At 37.5% G+C, this 20,658-nt stretch overlaps 1 protein-coding gene and 1 long non-coding RNA gene across 2 annotated transcripts in view; both read left to right on the top strand.

Moving 5' to 3' along the window:
* Positions 1-9,255, top strand: part of LOC310723394 — a 41,213-nt gene extending 31,958 nt beyond the window's left edge. Inside the window, exon 2 of the long non-coding RNA XR_014532669.1 lies at positions 9,114-9,255. This is a non-coding gene — a long non-coding RNA (uncharacterized lncRNA). The remainder of the gene's footprint in view (positions 1-9,113) is intronic.
* A 6,451-nt stretch (positions 9,256-15,706) lies between these two features.
* Positions 15,707-20,658, top strand: part of vwc2l (von Willebrand factor C domain containing 2 like) — a 67,546-nt gene continuing 62,594 nt past the window's right edge. The window contains exons 1-2 of the mRNA XM_083536324.1: positions 15,707-15,991; positions 16,195-16,494. The gene's annotated coding sequence lies outside the window, so the exon portion shown is untranslated. The remainder of the gene's footprint in view (positions 15,992-16,194; positions 16,495-20,658) is intronic.

Raw genomic sequence — 20,658 nt, 5'->3', positions numbered from 1 at the left:
TATGACAATCTTCTCAAGGTTTCCTCTGAAGGCCACTTGCTCATAAACTATATAAGGAAGAAAATTTATCTCTGTAAAGTTTCTTCGGGACAATGTCCATTGTTAAACGGGCTCCACAAATAAAGCTGAATTGAATTTTATTGAACGTGTGTGTACGTGTGTGTGTGTGTGTGTGTGTGTGTGTGTGTGTGTGTGTGTGCGTGTGTGTGTGTCTGTGTTTCATTCCAGTGTCTGGTAAAGAAAGTCTGGATAGCATGGTGCAGAAACTTCCACAGTCTAACTAAAGACCCTGAATGCGTCTGTACTGTTTTCCAGCCAGCAGGAGGATAAAGAGAGTGTGTGTGTGTGTGTGTGTGTGTGTGTGTGTGTGTGTGTGTGTGTGTGTGTGTGTGTGTGTGTGTGTCCACAATGCTGGTGGCTTTGTGGATGCAGCATGTGGTGTAAATATCTGTGATGGAGGGAAGACAAACGCTAATCTTCTCAGCTGTCCTCATCATTCACCGTAGGGTTTCAACGTTGCATTTTCCAAACCAGGCAGTTATGGATTTCCTCCTGAGGCTGCTCTTCGCTAGTCCATGTGATGACTTACTCGTAGCTGAATAATCTTTTTTCCACCCCTGATCACTACTTTTACTTTTGCCCGAGCGAGTTGTTACGAGCGCAGCAGTACCTTCTCTCCTATCAGTGTTGTGTTTCTCAGTGTTGAAGAGAACTGCCAGAAAGAGAGAGAAGCGTTTTATGCTACGTCAACGTTCCTCATTTAGCCTGTAGGATGTCAGGCCAAGTCCGGAGTGACGGCTTAATTTCACTCTTATACACACAGAGTTATGGGTTCGCAAAAAAATATTTCTTCCTAAATAGCACATATAAAAAAAAAAAAAACACTATTCTATTCAGTTTGGTATCAACTACTTTTCTGGAAAATCTCAGGGGAAAAAAAAGATCATTTGAAGTTATTTTTGTTGTCGTCGTCCTCAAATATCACCTTGTGACAAGAGAGAGAAAAAAAACGTTCTCATTTCATTTCAAGACGCCTCGTGGTTATATTAGAAACCCCAGGGTTCTCCGTCTACCACAATAATGCACAATTAGCATGCAAGGAGCTCCCAGAACCACGCTCAGCGTTCATCTGAACAAACACACTGCACTTTTTCTTAAAACTTGTAATAAACAGCAGTAGGGAGGAAGAAAGGAAGTTTCGTTTGACTTTGTTCCAGGAGTGAGTGATGCGACCAAAATGGCATATCTTATGACAGTTCATTGATATTATAAGCATCATGATATAGAGTTTAGTGTAGACAGGGTTACTAATAAACTGACATCATAGTTTTATATAATGATTTTACAATTTTTTTGAAGATTGCAGCAGATGTTTGAAATCATATTTGATATCAACTGATATCAGCAGACACTCATATCCAGATCAACTTACAATTATCTCTTTTTATACACCTGAACAATTTAAAAATTAGGGCCTCGATCAAGGGCCCAGCAATAGTAACTTGGCAGTGGTGGGATTCAGAGCTTGTAGTAAACTGTAGTTAACTGATATATTTTCACATTTATCCAAATCATCTTACAATTATCTATTTTTATACACATGAGCAGGGCCTTGATTACAGGGACCAGCAGTGATAACTTGGTAGTACTGGGGTGATTTTAACTTATTACCTTTGATTGGAAGGTCAAAAATGTTATCACTGAGCTGCCATTTTATGATATACAAAAGTGTATCATGTCCATTTATTATCAATGTATTAATATAATGCCCAGTCCTAATATATAATAATAATAATAATAATAATTATTATTATTATTATTATTATTATTATTATTATTATTATTATTATTATTATTATTATTATTATTATTATGTATTAATTAATGTTATTATTATTTTTTTATTAATTATTATTTATTATTTATTATCATTATGTATGAATTATTTTTATTATTTTTTAATGTATTTTTTATTTATTATTTTATTTTGCTAATTCATTTATTATTTTATTTCTTCTTCTTCTTCTTCTTCTTCTTCTTCTTATTATTATTATTATTATTATTATTATTATTAATTACTTTTACTATTTTTATTGTATTGTTTATTTATTATTATTATTATTATTATTATTATTATTATTATTATTATTATTATTATTATGTATTAATTAATGTTATTATTATTATTTTATTAATTATTATTTATTATTTATTATCATTATGTATGAATTATTTTTATTATTTTTTATTGTATTTTTTATTTATTATTTTATTTTGCTAATTCATTTATTATTTTATTTCTTATTATTATTATTATTATTATTATTATTATGATGATTATTATTATTATAATTATTATTATTAATTATTTTTATTATTTTTATTGTATTGTTTATTTATTATTATTATTATTATTATTATTATTATTATTATTATTATTATTATTATTATTATTATTATTATTATTATAGCAGTGGCAAGTGCCGCTTTGTGAATGAAGAGAAGAGCTGGAGGAAATGGGTGGTAAGGATCACACACCTGTGCCTGGTTTTTCTCTCTTTCATCTGTCTGTCCTCCTTTCTTCCACTCTGTCACCCACTGCAACAGAGAATACTTGATAGTTAAAAAAAAATAAAAATAAATAAATACCCGTGTGTGATCCTTACCAACACACTTTTCTGTTTTTCACTCCCTTCAGCTCCGACCTCCATTCACAAAATAGTAAGGCAAAATAAATACATTCTGAAGGATAAATATAGTTAGAAATGATTACACAAATTAAATTAAATTTAGCAACAGCAGGAACCATTTACCATAACGGTGCCTGTTACGTGTCAGTTGTTTTTTCTTCTACTGCTCTCCCCCTCCCCCCTTTTCTTCTTTCTTTACTATCTATAGGTGGAGCTACCTGGCAATTGAAACGGACGCCTGGAAAAAGGACCAATGATGAGCAAGAGCCCGACCAGTGGAGGCGGAGCCTTCCATTTAAAAGCAGCTCCTGAAGTCCCCACGGGGGAAATGAGACGGGAAAATGAAAGGGGAAGGAATGAAAGAAGAGCAAAAGCTTGTCGCTAGTTGTCGCTAGTTGTCGCTAGTTGTCTCGATTACTAGCTCACCTGGTTGAGGAACAGGTAAGAATGTGCATGCACCTACATTCCACCACGTAGGTTTTGCTATTGTGTAGACACCCTAGTTAGAGGGCAGGTGCCACCCACTGTATTTTCTTGTAGCATATCCCAGTGTAGTCGGCTAGTCTGTTGCTGTTTGTTAGTTAGGGTAAGCTTCTAAAATACAGCATCGGGTAGACTTTTTTTCTTATGTTCATTTCTTTGGCACTGTCCATGTTCTTTTGCCAGTGTGAGTCTAGTCTTCTTGACTTTTGAAAATCGATTGTTTACCTTACTGCACTTGACCATTAAAACAATAACTACTCTAAACTCTGGTCCTGCTTTTTATCCAAACAACCCGTAACATCTAAATGGTTATTGTTCCCACACTCCCCTAGGCTTGGCCAAGGTGGGAACAGTGCCTTATGAAAGATGTGTATGTGGTACAATTATGGCCAAATGTTACAGGAACCATGACTTTCCCAGCCATATGTGGTTCTTTTGCACAATATTTAAGGCACACAGTTGTATAGGATGTTTTGGATGCATGAAATGTCTTCCTATTTGTTCCACAAAACCAGCTCCATGAACAAATGGAGACCATGTGTTGGAGTAAAGATCTTGAGCGGCCTGCTAAAGAGCTCTCAACCCTCTTGAGCATCTTTGGGATGAATTGGAAGGCTGATTACACCCCAGGCCTCCTCACCTCACCTACATAAGTACCTGACTGTACTAACTGGCTGAATGAGCACAACTCTCCACAAAATCTAGTGAAACATCTTCCCAGAACAGTGGAGGTAATTATAATGGCAAATGAAGACTGTGTATTGGAATATTCAAAAATCACATAAGAATCTTATCAGGTGTCCAAAAATGTTTGCCATATAATGTATATCATTTTGATGTGTTTGTTTTATTTGATGTTATTGCTCCGTTTCTGACTTACAGTACCTGCTTAATGCGCATTAATGATGTCGAAAACGCTTTCGATGGACACGTTTACAAATAACTTGAGACCTGTTGGTGCCTCATTCGTGCACACGTTAATGACGCAATGTCACAAAAAAGAACTTAGCAGACCGAATAAATCACTCCCCCCACCCCCACCCCCCGAGGAGGACTGCGCTTAAAAATAGCTTGATGCGCTTCCTTATAACGTTTGTATTAAAAAAAAAAGGAATTAACATCAGAAGTCTGGACTTTACACACATTGTCATTGCATTTGTTTAAAAACACAGCAAATACAAAAACACACTGCAAATAAAAAATATGTTGGTGAGCAACATATCTTGAATATAAGCAAATCTATCAAACGTTCATCGTTACGTGGTTATTATATACCAAATATGAGAGACCTGCGACGTTGTATGGTTTAGAGACTATACAATGTAGGACGTTTTGAAGACAAGGTGAGGGAGGTGAGATTGAGATGGTTTGGACATGTGCAGAGGAGGGACATGGGGTATATCAGTAGAAGAATGCTGAGGATGGAGCCACCAGGAAGGAGAGAAAGAGGAAGAACAAGAAGGAGGTTTATAGATGTGGTGAGGGAAGACATGCAGGTAGTTGGTTTGAAAGAGTCAGATGTAGAGAACAGGGGTGTATGGAGACGGTGATCCGCTATGGCGACCCCTAGAGGGAGCAGCCGAAAGAAGAAGAAGATACTTATTTAATTTATAGAAGAGTTGGTCACTGCTTGCAGCCTTGGGGTATTAATGGACATTCACATTTATGGCATTTGGGAGATGCCCTTATTGAGAGTGACTTACATTTACCTTATTTATACAACTTAGCAGCTATGGGGTTATTAGCCTTGCCCCAGGATTGGCACTTTAGTGTGGCTGGGATTTGAACTCATGCCCTTGGACTGCAAAATCCAATGCCGTAACCACTGAATTACCACCTCCACCAGACAGTTACATTCGTGGCATTTAGCAGGCACTCATCCAGAGCAACTTATAACTATCTCATCTATACAAATGAGCAATTGAGGGTTAAGGTTAACCTCATGATCTTCTGATCAGATGTCCAACATCTAAACCACTGAGCCACCACCTACATTCCTGTTTAAATACATTAGGAGAACAAATACAGAGCCAGAGAGTGTCATTAAGTTACTCGTCCTTACAGTAGGAATTCGTGACATTGTGCGAAATGTTCTTGAAAGATGTGGGTGAAGTTAATGATAATTGCTAAATCAGAGCGGGTCTTCTGTCCTGCTGCAGGGCCGATAATTAGGACACGGGGAATACAGATGGATCAGTGTGCAAGGTCAAGAGAAAAAAGAAATATAAATGAACAATGCAGCGTCTGAAAATAATAAACCCAGAGCACGTATACTGAGCCCAGAAAATCCCGTTCTCAGTAAAAGATGAACAAAAGAATCCCTCTGGGAATGCAGTGGAAATTAGGGTGGGGCTTATATCTGGGATTATGATTGGTCAAAAATAGAAATAATTTCTGATATAGATTTATGACTCAATGAAATGTGGAAAGACTAATTATTCTTATTAATGTAGTTTATTATTATTAAAATTTGTAAACAGCTACAGTTTACATAAAAAAAATAAAATAAAATGCCTGGTTGGTTAAAGAATATTTAAAATAATATTGTATAAAATGTTATAAACATTTTTTTTATTGTAATAAACCAAATTAAAGCAATAGACTTTTAATTATTTTGATTATATTCAGTAATTGCCACAAATAAATTTGACTAAATTAAAATAAATTAATGGAATATTTTAACAAAATAGTTTACGTTTGTTAGACCCCATTTGAGTAATACAGATGTGTGTAAGTGTGTATAAGTGTGTGTGTGTGTGTGTGTGTGTGTGTGTTACATTTAAATATAAAATTTGTTAAAGATATAATCTATTTAATTGTTCTGCTTATTTTAGCACACTTTTAAAAAAGTCTTAATTTCTTAACAGTGACACTGCGCTAACTGTAGTTTATTTTTTTATACCCTTGGCAATGTTGTTGTAATAATAATAAACGAATGCAATTGAAGTGCGAGGTGGAGACTAAACAAACTTGCAGTTCGCCACTTAATACATTCCTGAGTGAACTTACATTTTAACGATATTCCACACATAAAAAATTATTGCATTCAGTAAATGTGTACCGAACGGAAAGCACTGTACCGAAAGATTTTGGTACGCATTTGTGTACTGTAACACCCCTAATATATATATATATGCACAAGCACACCAATCAGGTGTCGGGGTCTGGCCTCATGAAGTTGCATGGCAGTTCTCGGGGTCTAGGATCATTAACAGATCTGACCATCCTTACACAGGCATTATGACCTTCTAACCTTATGACCAGTGAGTGAATAACACTGATTATCTCATCATCATGGCACCTGTTAATGGGTGGGCTTTATTAGGCAACAAGTGAACATTGACCTGTTAGAAACAGGAAAAAATGGGCAAGTCTAAGGATTTGAGCGAGTTTGACAAATTGTGACGTCTAGACGACTGGGTCAGAGCATCTCCAAAACTGCAGCTCTTGTGAGATGTTCCTGTTCTGCAGTTTCAATCAAAAGTGCTCCAAGGAAGGAACAGTGGTGAACCGGCGACAGGGTCGTGGGCGGCCTGAGGCTCATTGATGCATGTTGGGAGTGAAGGCTGGTCTGTGTGGTCCGACGAGCTCCTGTAGACGAGCTCCTGTAGCTCAAACTGCTGAAGAAGTTCATGCTGTTAACGATCGATATAATGAGATTATATATATCTATATCTATATCTATATCTCATTATATCGATCGTTAACAGCATGAAATTCTTTGATTTGCAGCAGAAATAACAAGAAAGCCTATAAAAATATTTCTTTTATTTATTAGTTCCTTCCACAAACATAAACCAAATTGCCCAAGCAATTTAATAATGTGGCCATGAGACACAAAGGTAATGAAATGCTAGCATGGTTTATTGGTTAAGCTTCTCAAGTTCACACCTTTTTTAAGTTTTTATAGTCCGTAAATGTTTTTTTCCCTTAATGATTATTATGAAACGGTCCTGATTAAGTTCACCTATGCTCTCTGAATATTATTTCAAAGGATGAATCAGACGAGAAGGATTTCTAAGTTCTTACAGTTCAAGAATAGCGTCAGTTCTGATGTCTGAATACCATTATGGCTTGGGGCTACAATCATCATGAAGAGTTTTGCACTCAAGTCTCCATCAGAGAATAGCTGATGACTTCAACAATGATGGAACTGTAATAAATGGACATTTATGGGATGGGTTCCCTTTTAAATCTGGTTCCTCTCAAGGTTTTCTTACTCATACCATCTCAGGGAGTTTCTCCTGGATCATTCATTAGGTATAAACATATAGGGACTAATTTAATCATTTCAAATTTTTATTTGTTGTTTATCTTTTTTTGTAAAGCTGCTTTGGGACAACATCCATTGTTAAATGCATTCCTTCTTCTTTCCTCTGCACATGTCCAAACTATCTTCATCACATCACCCTCATCTTGTCTCCAAAACGTCCTACATGCTCTGTTTCTCTAATAAAATAATTTCTAATCCTGTCCATCATCGTCACTCGCAATTAACCCAGTGTTAAATGCATTATATGAATAAAATGTACATTACATTTGTGTCATTTAACAGACTCCCATATCCAGACAGACTTGAGGGTTAAACAAGATGTTCAGAGCCTTAACAGTGACAGCTTGGTGGGAATTTAACTCATAACCTTTTAATCCAAAGTCCACCATCTCATGCACTGAGCAACCACATCCCTACTCTAGGGAATGTGCACAGCAAAAAAATACTGTCCAAATAAAAGGAATGACCATGATTTAAAAAAAGATACTACAGTGGCTGAGAAGTGCAAAACACATTAATAAATCAGAAAACACATTAATAAATTAGAAAACACAATAACAAATGTACAAATCCAAAAACCAAATAACAAATTTGAAAACACAACGACAATTCAGATAAACCGGAAAAGGTAGGTATAGTTAGCAAATGGAAACACTTTCTGATCATTGGACAAGACACCTGTCATTCAAGATATACAGGAAGTACAATAGAGGGTTCACTGGTGGTCTAGTGGTTAAGATGCAGCGCTCTCACCGCTGCGGCCCGGGTTCGATCCCGGTCAGGGAACCAACCCCAGCCACTCTCAGTGTCGGTCCCAAGCCCGGATAAATTGGGAGGGTTGCGTTAGGAAGGGCATCCAGCGTAAAACATGTGCCAAATCAAACATGCGGATGATCCGCTGTGGCGCCCCCTAATGGGAGAAGCCGAAAGAAAGTAACTGTAACAACAGTCTGTGGCAGGAGAAAGTTGGAATATATGTGTAAAAGTGCACAAGCTAATCTTTATGTCATGATGAACTGCAGCATCTCCAACATCACTGCATATTAATTTCCTTCCTCAAAGTAGATTTGAATTAATTCCAGTTTCTCCTTGCTTGCCAATGTTTACTTCTGTTATTTTTTTTATATTTAAAGGTGCACTAATCAAAATAAAAAATAGTTTATAGTAAACGGAGAACTTTACACATGTACAAGAAACAAAGTTATAAGATTTCATACTTCCTGTATATCTTGAATGACAGGTGTCTCGTCCAATGATCATTAAGTTTCCATTCACTAACTATACCTACCTTTTCCGCTTTGTCTGAATTGTCGTTGTGTTTGTGGATTTGTTATTGTGTTTCTGGATTTGTTCATTATGTTTTTGCATTTGTTATTTTGCATTCGGATTTGTTAGTGTTTTCTAATTTGTCAATTTGTTTTCTGATTAGTTAATGTATTTTGCACTTCTCGGCCACCGTAAGATACGAATAGAAACAAATCAAAGTATCTGCCAGTGCTGTAAAATAATTACTCTTGGTAAGATTTCTTGAAATTAAAAAAAACCATATCTAGGCTTTAGAAAAGAAACAAAACTTGAAATAACCATTAAATCACCCAAATGAGGATGAGGTTCCCCTTTTTTGTCTGGTTCCTCTCAAGGTTTCTTCCTCATAACATCTAAGGGAGTTTTTCCTTGCCACAGTCGCCACGGCTGCTCATCAGGGATAAATACACACCATTCACCTTCACTGTTGATTTCTGTAAAGCTGCTTTGAGACAATGTCTGTTGTGAAAAGCGCTATACAAATAAACTTGACTTGACTTAAAACACTTGTTCCAAGCAATCAACTTAGTGTAATTAACTTAAAACTACTGTTAATTATTATTTTTTAAACAGTTTTCTTTTCTTCACTTGTGTGAAAGATCTTAAAATCATTGCTACCATACAATATAGGAATCGTCATCACTATATTTTCTGTTTTAAAATGAGACGAAGCATTTCAGCTCAAAACAAGATTACTATTAAAATCAGGATTCAATTGCAAAAAAAAAACAAAGCGAAATCATTACTTGCTGCTCCTCGTAAAACAACATTGAATGTATTTTGTCGTAATTGAACATTGAAAGATATTCAACATGAGAAATTCATATAAAACGACAGAATACGTTAGTAAAGAGCTATAAGTAAATTCCAAAAAAAAAACATACTGGATAATGTTTGGAAAGAGCGTGCTGACTTACTACTGAAGTTATAATTTGTTATTTGGTTGTAAAAAAAAAAAAAAAAAAAAGGTTGGCGTTGACATAAAACAAGTAGTTGGAATAAATCGTTTTTTAATAAAGCATTTTTTACTTGCCAACCTTAAAACCACTAATTACAGCTAAAATAAAGTCTTAAAAAATACAATGTCTCGAATGACGTTTTAATTTGCAGGTAAAAAAAATTGCTTTCATTCTTACTACTAACTAATTCCTCTTAAAACTAACTCTCTTTCGGCTTCTCCCATTAGGGGTCGCCACAGTGGATCATCCGTATTCATGATCCGCATGTTTGATTTGGCACGTTTTACGCTGGATGCTCTTCCTAACGCAACCCCCCCATTTATCCGGGCTTGGGACCGGCACTACGAGTGCACTGGCTTGTGCAACCCTAACGGCTGGGGTTGGTTTAATTCTTACTAACTAAGTAAGAAAAAAAAAAAAACAGTAAATAATCTTAAAACAATCATAATAATCATACACAATCTGCTCCTGTGTAGTTTTTTCACAACTTGAAATTGTGAATCTTCACTACACCCTAAACTCCAGTCTGATTGCGGCCCATTAGAATTTATTAGAGCGTAATATTTAATATCACAGTTTATGGTATTATAATATAACAGCACCTGATTAATATGTTGCTAAAATGGCACTGAGAGGTAATATCTAATCTTTTTGCAAGTGCCTGTTATCAGATCTAGTGTGTCTTTAGGGGTATTTAAATTTTATTTCACCCATTTCTGTGGCACAATCTCGATCACACACATACACAAGTTTATACCTGCTGATTCATTCTGTTCTGAAATGAGCATCCATCGCTTTGTCGATATCTGTTCAAGCGATGTTATTGTTTCTTTAGACTGGCCCTAATTTATGCAGTTAAAAATGCCATGATGCAGCACTCAGAAGGTGTCTGAGGGCCATGCTCAGGGGCCCCAATATTGGGGATACCAAGGCTTGAACTCTCGACCTTCTGATAAGAATCCCAGAGTCAAAATATAAAATTGCTTGGTCTTTTTTATTAATGCTTATTATTATTATTAATATTATTATTATTATTATTATTATTAATATTATTAATAATATTATTAATAACATTAGTAAACATCAACAGTTTACATTTTGAAAACAATTTTAAATAAAATGCCTGCTTGCTTTAAATGAAATATATACAGATAAATATATATAAAATCAAATGAATGCAATACGCTTCTTTTATTATATTGATTCAGTTGAGTAATTGATTAAATCACCACAAATTAAATTGATCAAATAAAAAAAAAAAACTATATAAAATAGTTTACATTTGTTAGACTCTTTTTGAGATGTGTGTGTGTGTGTGTGTGTGTGTGTGTGTGTGTGTGTGTGTGTGTGTGTGTGTGTGTTTGTGTGTGTTTTACATTTAATATTTAATTATGTAAAGATACAATTTACTTAACTGTTCTACTGATTTCAGCAAAAAGCTATGATTTAAGAAGATACGACTAGAAACAAGTCAAAATATCTGCCAGTGCTGTAAGATAATTACACTTGGTAAGATTCCTTGAAATAGGAAATCATATCTAGGCTTTCAAAAAGAAGAAAATGTCTTTAAATATCCATTAAAACACTTCGACTTAGTCTCATTTACTTCAAACTAGATTGTTCATTATTTTGTAAATCAGTTTGCTTTTTCTTAACAGTACTTAACTGTTCTAAATATTTCAGCAGACTTCAGACTTCATCTTCATTCGTTCGCTCCCTCGATATGCGGAATTGTCAGGATTTTCTCCTTTTCAGAGTAGTTCGGAAAGCTGGACATAAAATGCAGAAGAATCCACATGGCGAGACTGTGGTTAGAAACGTTGGGCGATGACAGGAAGTGGAAGCGTGATTATACAAAATTGCGGTCTGCCACTTAATATGTTGGTTTTACAGATGTTCCACATGTAAAAAGGATTGCAATCAGGACACGTGCGCACCGACCCGAAAGCCCTGTACTGAAACGGTTCGGCACGAATGCGTGAACTTTTAAACTTCTACAACAATCGCATCAGCACTGGTTCACTAGGATACAGATTTCGGATCCCATCAGTCTAAAATGCTGTCGGGAGGAATTGCAGCACATTTTATTTTAAAATGCACAAATACATGATATAAACAGAGAAGAAATAAGTTTCAGGAGGATTAAGGTCTCCAACCCATCATGTTTTTAAGAGTATGGTTTAATCATTCACCAGTTTGGAGATGATATATGCTGATGCAGATCGATTTAATCACCAACTATTCAAAATGTTCTGAAAGTAGTGCTCTGATCAATCAGGATCTCTTTGTGAACTCTGGGGATCACCTGAATGTAGTGACTTCACAAAAGACAGCATCTCCCATTAGGGGGCGCCACAGCGGATCATCTGCGTGTTTGATTTGGCACACGTTTTTACGCTGGATGCCCTTCCTAACGCAACCCTCCCCATTTATCCGGGCTTGGGACCGGCACTAAGAGTGGGTGGGGCTGGTTCCCTGACCAGGGATCGAACCCGGGACGCAGCTGTGAGAGTGCCGCATCCTAACCACTAGACCACCAGGGAACCCTAATTCCAAAACAACAACAATCCCTAAAATTGCCAAATTGTTACTGTACTTGAGTAGCTTTTTTGCATTTCTGTACTTTACTGAAGTGTTTTCATTTGGAAAGACTTTTACTTTAACTCAAATATTTAACTTTTTAATCAACTACATTTTGTGAAATCCGTCGTTCCTCGGATTGCTCATTCCAAAAGTGTCAGGAACGCTGGGATCGCTGTATTGCTGAGCAAGACGACTATTAAGGTGGTAGTGTGTAAACGTAGATAAACAGTACTTCCTGTAAACGGTGGTAGACACGAAATTTTTTAAATCCACCTCTTATCATGGGGTAAAGAAAAGCTGTGAATCTTGGTGGCTGAACCCAACACTGTAGACCAGCGGTCCCCAACCTTTTCTGAGCCACGGACCGGTTTAACGTCTGACAATATTTTCATGGACCGGCCTTTAAGGTGTGGCGGATAAATACAAGAAAATAAAATGATACGACCATAAAAACTGGTATTTTCTAAATATAATAATAAAGGTGAATCCACTGTGTTGTTGTTTGTTTATTTTGCTCGCTTGGGGGTTTGAATTTAGCGGTGATGTATTATGTGTTAGCGGCCGGAGAAGAAGGTAGCGGATGAAGGTAAGACATGGGACCGAGGCATCATGACATGCATCAAGAGTGAGTCATAGACAGATGTGGCGGTGAGAGTCCGGTCATTTTCCACAATAAAACATCGTTCAGAATCAGATAATAAATTGAACAGAAATAATGTGTTATGTATTCTTTCTGTGTGACCAGGTACCAATTGACCCCCGGGGGTTGGGGACCACTGCTGTAGAATACAGAAGGAAGTGAGATCAAATGCAGATCTGTGAGGTACATTCATGATGACCTTCTGGTTTGTGCCCAGTATTTCTGGAATATCCTCGCTATCCTCTGCAGCCTTGACCAGAATAATACATTTTAACCAATGAGTCAAGTTTCATTAATGGATTTTTCAGTTCTTGATTCAGGTGTCTCGTAGCTGCTTCTAGTCTCTTGGTGGATCCTCGTTTCTGCAATACGTGGGTTGCAAATACCTATAAATAAAACGGTTTTCAAACTGAATGTATGTAATTGTAATGTCACATCTTCTTCTATTTTAATCCCCTAAATATCTCCTACGCTATTATCCACTGCTTCATAAAAACAGCCGCCTCATCACTCCTCCAAATGCAGTAATGCAGTGGCCCCTATGGGTCACCCTCTCGAAATCGACTTCTATTCATTTCCCTTTGTTTCACACGTGGTCTATGAGCATATCCTGCTCCAATAAAGTCATCATGGCCTTTTAATGTTGTGTGTTTTATTAAATTAGTATGTTCGGATTTTTCCCAGAATTATTTCCTTTATATTTATTTATTTATTGAGCCTTAAGGGTAAAACCAGAATCAATGGTGTACAAGTAGATGTTTTCAGCAGAGTATGCACTTCTGTAGCTGTGTCTTCTCCTTCTTGGTGGTTTCCCAAAGACAAGAAAGACTCCTTCATTCAGGCTGCACTGTAGGCTGGGTTGCCAGATTTTGTACACTGCTATTGCTCCTATAGCCAAAAAAAGTTACAGCTGGTTCTGGTAGACTTTATAGAAAAGCTGCTTTAGTATGAATCCAATAAACTTCCCAGAACATATAGTAATGAACCATACAGATGAAAATGAACCATTTTCACGAACCAGTTCCATCAGGTGTCTTGTTCTGTCTGTATCTTCATCTATAAACCCTTTTGCATAGAGAGGGTCCATTCAGAATGCAACAATTCATGTAAAAAATATATTTCTATTTTTTAAGTTTTATATTTACCCTTTACTCTTTACTAAAACCCTTGTCTCTGCATGAGTGGAACAAATCTCTACAAAATCTAGTAAACATCAAATGTAATTGATTGATTGATGAAAATTAAATAAAATAATAATCCACCCTAATAATACAAAATTAAGAGAAGGCTCTAGACACATATCCCAGATTTTTATTCTATAATCTACACTATATGGATAACCGTTTGTGGACACCTGAGCATAAGACTGATGTGGTTTTTGAACATTTCATTCCACATCTAGTCTCCATTGACCGTCATCCCTCCACTCTTCAGGGAAGATGTTCCACTAGGTTTTGTGGAGAATCATTCAGCCAAAATAGTAAAATGTGGGTACTGATGTAGGTGAGGAGGCCTGGGGTGCAATCTTGTGTTCACATTCCTTCCAAAGGTGTTCAATAGGTTTTGAGCTCTACAGCAGGGAATCTTGCACAACTTTCAACCCATGGAGAGCATATCTTGATGGAGCTGGTTTTGTGCATAGGCGCCTTGTCATGCTGGGAAAGGTTTGGGTTCTAGAGTTCAAGTAAAGGAAAAGTTTCATGCTACACATCCACAGACGTCCCATACAATTGTTCACAGTTTGAGAAAAAAACCACATATGGCTGAAAAAGTCATTTTTTTATTATATCCAGTATCTTCAATGTAACATATGGCTTTCCAGACACATGAACAAGCAGTTCAAAACATTTTAAGCAGCAAGCAGCTTTTTCAGTGACCAAGCACGCGGATTCTGTGGCTACACATCCACAGATGTTTTACAACTGCTGCCTAATCAGGAGAACAGAGCCATTACTTTAAGCGTTTTTATGGATTTTAGCATTCCTCATAGCATGCATGCTTCAACCATGAACTGTAGAGAAAAGATAAGATGGGTAGCAATGTGTCAAGAAGATGTACAGCGAATCCTGGGTGATACAGGACAAAATTTGTAGGAGGATACCCAATAATACCATTTAACTCATTCCGATTTTGCACAAGTGATTGTAACTTATGACCAGTAGATTCCACTTGCGAGAAATGTTTTGCCTGGACTGGGGTTGAGGTCTGGAGATGCCTGATCTGTTTTGTCTCAGACTGCAGACGGCCAAAATTGGGTGAAACTGTCTCTTTGATTCCCTCAATCGGTGTGGGGAGGTGGTAGCCTAGTGTTTATGGGTTTGGGAATTGGATCCAAATGCTGTGATTTCCACCATACCAAACTGCCACTCCTTGGCCCATCGCTGCTCAGTTCTCTGTATTGTAAATGTAATGTAAATGCCAGAAATTCAAGTTGTTGCGAGAAATAATAGAAAAAAAAAGGATTTTTACTTGTTACATGTACACAACAGAAGAGTGAAAATTGTTCTTGATGTTAGGAAGCTGGGGTCAGCCATGGTATAGCCCACCTGTAGCACAAAGGGTTAAGGGCCTTTCTTAAGGACCCCAATAGTGCCGGCTTGGTGATACTGGGGCTTGAATTTTGGGGGCTTAACCACTTCGATTCCACTTCCAGAGGGTAGATCTAAGAAGAAGAAGAACAGCTTTTCCCCCCCAAAAGAAGCTTCTGACAAGGTTCCCACGCGATCTAAACACGATTTGAGCAAGGAGTGTGTTTTTTTGTTTGTTTCAGCCAATCTGGCAACCCATGCTGTTGGGCTCCGGTGCTAAATTGAAGCGCAGAGTGAGGAGCTGAAACTCTCCATCATCAGCACGGTGTCTGCGCGCTGCGTCTGCGCCCGCGCCCGCGCCCGCGCCCGGCATCTCCACCTCCACCTTCACCTCCAACTTTCTCTTCGATTTCTCCTCGGAGGAAGCGGAATGACCGCATCCACCATCCGAGCGCTGGATTTTCATTCTGAAACCCACGATCCTGTCGCCAGCGTCAGGCATGAGATCTTTCTGCTCTTCTGGGAAGAAGGTGATTGAAATTCCGCGGATTGATTTCGAGCTCTTCGGAGAACATCACGGGGAACTCTGACATCTCTCTATCCTGGATCTTCCTTTTTTCTTTTTTGGGGGGGGGGATTTTTTTATAGAGATAATTTAATTACCAATTTAATTTAATACATTTTCTACATATATCTATTTTCTTTCTTTCTTTTTTTTCTCTCCGATATGAAGACGGAAAGAAGGAATAATGTTTATGCGAAACGGGTTCGTGGAGCTCGCGTCCTCCTCATCCTCATCTCCAGCCTCATCTCCATCCTCATCAGCATCCAAGTCGATTTGAACCGACTCCATGGAGCATGAGCTTTAATCCTTTCTGATTTTATTTGCATCTTTCTTTTTCCCTTTTTTTCTTTTCTTTTTATTTTTGTCAAACCAAGACGGATTATTTGGGAATTGGGATTTTCTTGGAAACTCCACTGAGGAGCATCAGGAAGGTGTTTCCGACACAGTGGAAGCAGACATCTCAACCTGGTGAGTTAAAAAAAAAAAAGATAAACAAACAAACAAACAAATAAATAAATAAATAAATAAATAAATCTGAAGTTCGCGTGATTGGAGGAAACTGGGATGCCGCGGTGTTTGGCTGCAGAAGAAATTATCATTATTATTATTATTATTATTATTATAGAAAGAAAGAAAGAAAGAAAGAAAGAAAGAAAGAAAGAAAGAAAGAAAGAAAGAAAGAAAGAAAGAAAGAAAGAAAGAAAGAAAGAAAATAGAACAGACGTGCCCAGATGTGCTTCGGTTTTTAGATTATTTTTCAGCAGCTGTACGACTCTCTCTCTCTCTCTTTCTCTCTCTCTTTCTCTCTCTCTTTCTCTCTCTCTCTCTCTCTCTTTCTCTCTCTCTCTCTCTCTCTCTCTCTCTCTCTCTCTCTCTCTATATATATATATATATATCTATCTATCACACGCATCTCCGTCTTCCTCTTTCTCTTCCTTTCTTTATTCCCCCTTTCTTCCTCACATACACACACACACACACACACACCAACACACAAATATGCACGCACATACACATTTCTATCCCTATAGCTTTCTTTCTATCACACTCACGTACTCGTACAGTACACATTTCCATCTCTCGCTCTCTCTCTCTCTCTCTCTCTCTCTCTCTCTCTCTCTATCGCTCTCTCTTCCTCTCTCTTTACCACACACACATTTCGCCTGTCTGTCTCCTATACACACACACGTTCCACCTCTCTCTCTCTCTCTCTCTCTCTCACTCTCTCTGTGTGTGTGTGTGTGTGTGTGTGTGTGTGTGTGTGTGTGTGTGTGTGTGTGTGTGTGTGTGTGTGTGTGAGATCCTCTACAGAGCAACATGTTGCTGCGCAGAGCTGTGAGACACCGCAGTGTTCGCACCCCTCCATCCGCTTTCCATCACTTCTCCCTCCATCTCGCTTCTCTCTCCCTCTGATTTCATTTCTTCGTCTGTACATTTCTCTCTATCTCTGTCCTACTCGTTTTCCTCACCTCTCTCTCTCTCTCTCTCTCTCTCGCTCTCTCTCTTTCTCTCTCTCTAAATCTCTTTCTGTCTTCATCTAGTTCTGCCTTCTGTCTCCTAATCCCACCCTCTCCTCTTCTATATATGGAGTTCTTTATATTCATTCTAATCTTTCTTCCTTCCCATCTCTCTCATCGTCTGTCTTCCATTCTTCCTCCCATTCTCCCAAACCCATTTCTCAATATCACTCACCCACTCCACCTTTTTCTTTCTCCATCTCTTTCTTGATATTTCTCAATTAGTTTTTATTTCTTGACTGTTCCATATCTCGCTCTTCTTTCTTTCTTTCTTTCTTTCTTTCTTTCTTTCTTTCTTTCTTTCTTTCTTTCTTTCTTTCTTTCTTTCTTTCTTTCTTTCTTACCACCACCAGAAAGTGTTTTCACCAGTCTTCTGCCCACTCTCTCGTTTATCTCGTTTATCTCGTTTATCTCTTTTCTCTCTCTCTCTCTCTCTCTCTCTCTCTCTCTCTCTCTCTCTCTCTCTCTCTCCCACAGAGAGAAAATAAACCCATTCTTCACGGTGGGTGCTGCAGCTCTTTCCTCATTCAGCCACATATTCAGGGGGATCATAGATATAATGGATATTATAGATGATATCGATATTATTTGTCTGATAGTTTCATGTGACCTTTTCATCGACAGCAGGGCCGAAAGCAAGTCAACTGGAAAGTCACGTTTCATAAAATTCATAACAAACTAACTATCATTTGTTTCGCTTTCATCGTTCCATATCACACACTGAGCGAGTCAGGATTATCTGGGGTTATGCAAAATGGATTTTTTTTATAAAAATAAAGCTTTGTGTTTATTTCTTATGTTTGTTTATTAGAGAGGAAGATGCATGATGTCTGGTTTGTCAGGTTTTCAGAAAGTTGGTGTCCATTCATGATTTTGGATTTTGAAGAAGAGATAAATCCATAGCATTGGACTGTATAGCAGAAAGTGTAGCTGCTAATCGCGACATGCTAATACAGTTTCTATGGTAATGGTTTATTCATTAAGATCGTTCCAGCAGACACTCCATCATCTGAGATTATTAATAAACAATTTTAAATCACAAAGTAAATGTGTGGATGTTTTAGTGCAATGAGATTTGTTTATTTGTTGTTTATGGGTGGAGTCCCCAGCATCAGTGCTTTGAAAGTTACAGTAAAACCAAAACCTAATTCTAACTATAACCCTAACAATAACTTTAACTCCAACCAGACCCCAACACTAACTCTAAACCTAAGCCCAACCCTACTTCTAATTCCAACCCCCTTTCTAACTCTAACCCTATATCTAACCCTTACCTAAACCCTAATTCTAACTCTAACCCTACATCTAACCCTTACCTAAACCCTAAGTCTAACTCTAACCCTACATCTAACCCTTGACTAAACCCTAATTCTAACTCTAACCCCACATCTAACCCTTACCTAAACCCTAATTCTAACTCTAACCCTACATCTAACCCTTACCCAAACCCTAAGTCTAACTCTAACCCTACATCTAACCCTAACCCAAACCATAAGTCTAACTCTAACCCTACATCTAACCCTTACCTAAACCCTAATTCTAACTCTAACCCTACATCTAACCCTTACCTAAACCCTAAGTCTAACTCTAACCCTACATCTAACCCTAACCTAAACCCTAATTCTAACTCTAACCCTACATCTAACCCTTACCTAAACCCTAAGTCTAACTCTAACCCTTACCTAAACCCTAATTCTAACTTTAACCCTACATCTAACCCTTACCTAAACCCTAATTCTAACTCTAACCCTACATCTAACCCTTACCTAAACCCTAAGTCTAACTCTAACCCTACATCTAACCCTTACCTAAACCCTAATTCTAACTCTAACCCTACATCTAACCCTTACCTAAACCCTAAGTCTAACTCTAACCCTACATCTAACCCTTACCTAAACCCTAAGTCTAACTCTAACCCTACATCTAACCCTTGCCTAAACCCTAATTCTAACTCTAACCCTACATCTAACCCTTACCTAAACCCTAATTCTAACTCTAACCTTACATCTAACCCTTACCCAAACCCTAAGTCTAACTCTAACCCTACATCTAACCCTAACCCAAACCCTAAGTCTAACTCTAACCCTACATCTAACCCTAACCCAAACCCTAAGTCTAACTCTAACCCTACATCTAACCCTAACCCAAACCCTAAGTCTAACTCTAACCCTACATCTAACCCTAACCCAAACCCTAAGTCTAACTCTAACCCTACATCTAACCCTTACCTAAACCCTAATTCTAACTCTAACCCTACATCTAACCCTTACCTAAACCCTAAGTCTAACTCTAACACTACATCTAACCCTAACCCAAACCCTAAGTCTAACTCTAACCCTACATCTAACCCTTACCTAAACCCTAAGTCTAACTCTAACCCTACATCTAACCCTTACCTAAACCCTAAGTCTAACTCTAACCCTACATCTAACCCTTACCTAAACCCTAAGTCTAACTCTAACACTACATCTAACCCTTACCTAAACCCTAATTCTAACTCTAACCCTACATCTAACCCTTACCTAAACCCTAAGTCTAACTCTAACCCTACATCTAACCCTTACCTAAACCCTAATTCTAACTCTAACCCTACACCTAACCCTTACCTAAACCCTAATTCTAACTCTAACCCTACATCTAATCCTTACCTAAACTCTAATTCTAACTCTAACCCTACATCTAATCCTTACCTAAACTCTAATCCTAACTCTAACTCTACCTTAAACCCTAACCTAAACTCTAACTTTAACTCTAACACTACATCTTACCCTAACCCAAACCCTAATTCTAATTCTAACTCCACCTTTAACCCTAACCTAAACTCTAATTCTAACTCTAACCCTACATTTAATCCTTACCTAAACTCTAATTCTAACTCTAACTCAACCTTTAACCCTAACCTAAACCCTAATTCTAACTCTAACCCTACATCTAACCATATCCTAAACCCTACCTCTGACCTTAACCTACACCCTAACTCTAACTCCACCTTTAAACCTAACCTAAACCCTAACTCTAACCCTACATCTAACACTAACCTAAACCCTACCTCTGACCTTAACCTAAACTCTAAATCTAACCCTAAATCTAACCCTACATCTAATCCTTTACTAAA

Source organism: Silurus aristotelis (genome assembly GCF_946808225.1).
Source record: "Silurus aristotelis genome assembly, chromosome: 3".
NCBI classification, from domain to species: Eukaryota; Metazoa; Chordata; class Actinopteri; order Siluriformes; family Siluridae; genus Silurus; species Silurus aristotelis.
The sequence above is the reverse complement of the archived record's forward strand: the minus strand, read 5'-3'. Positions and strand labels throughout refer to the sequence as shown.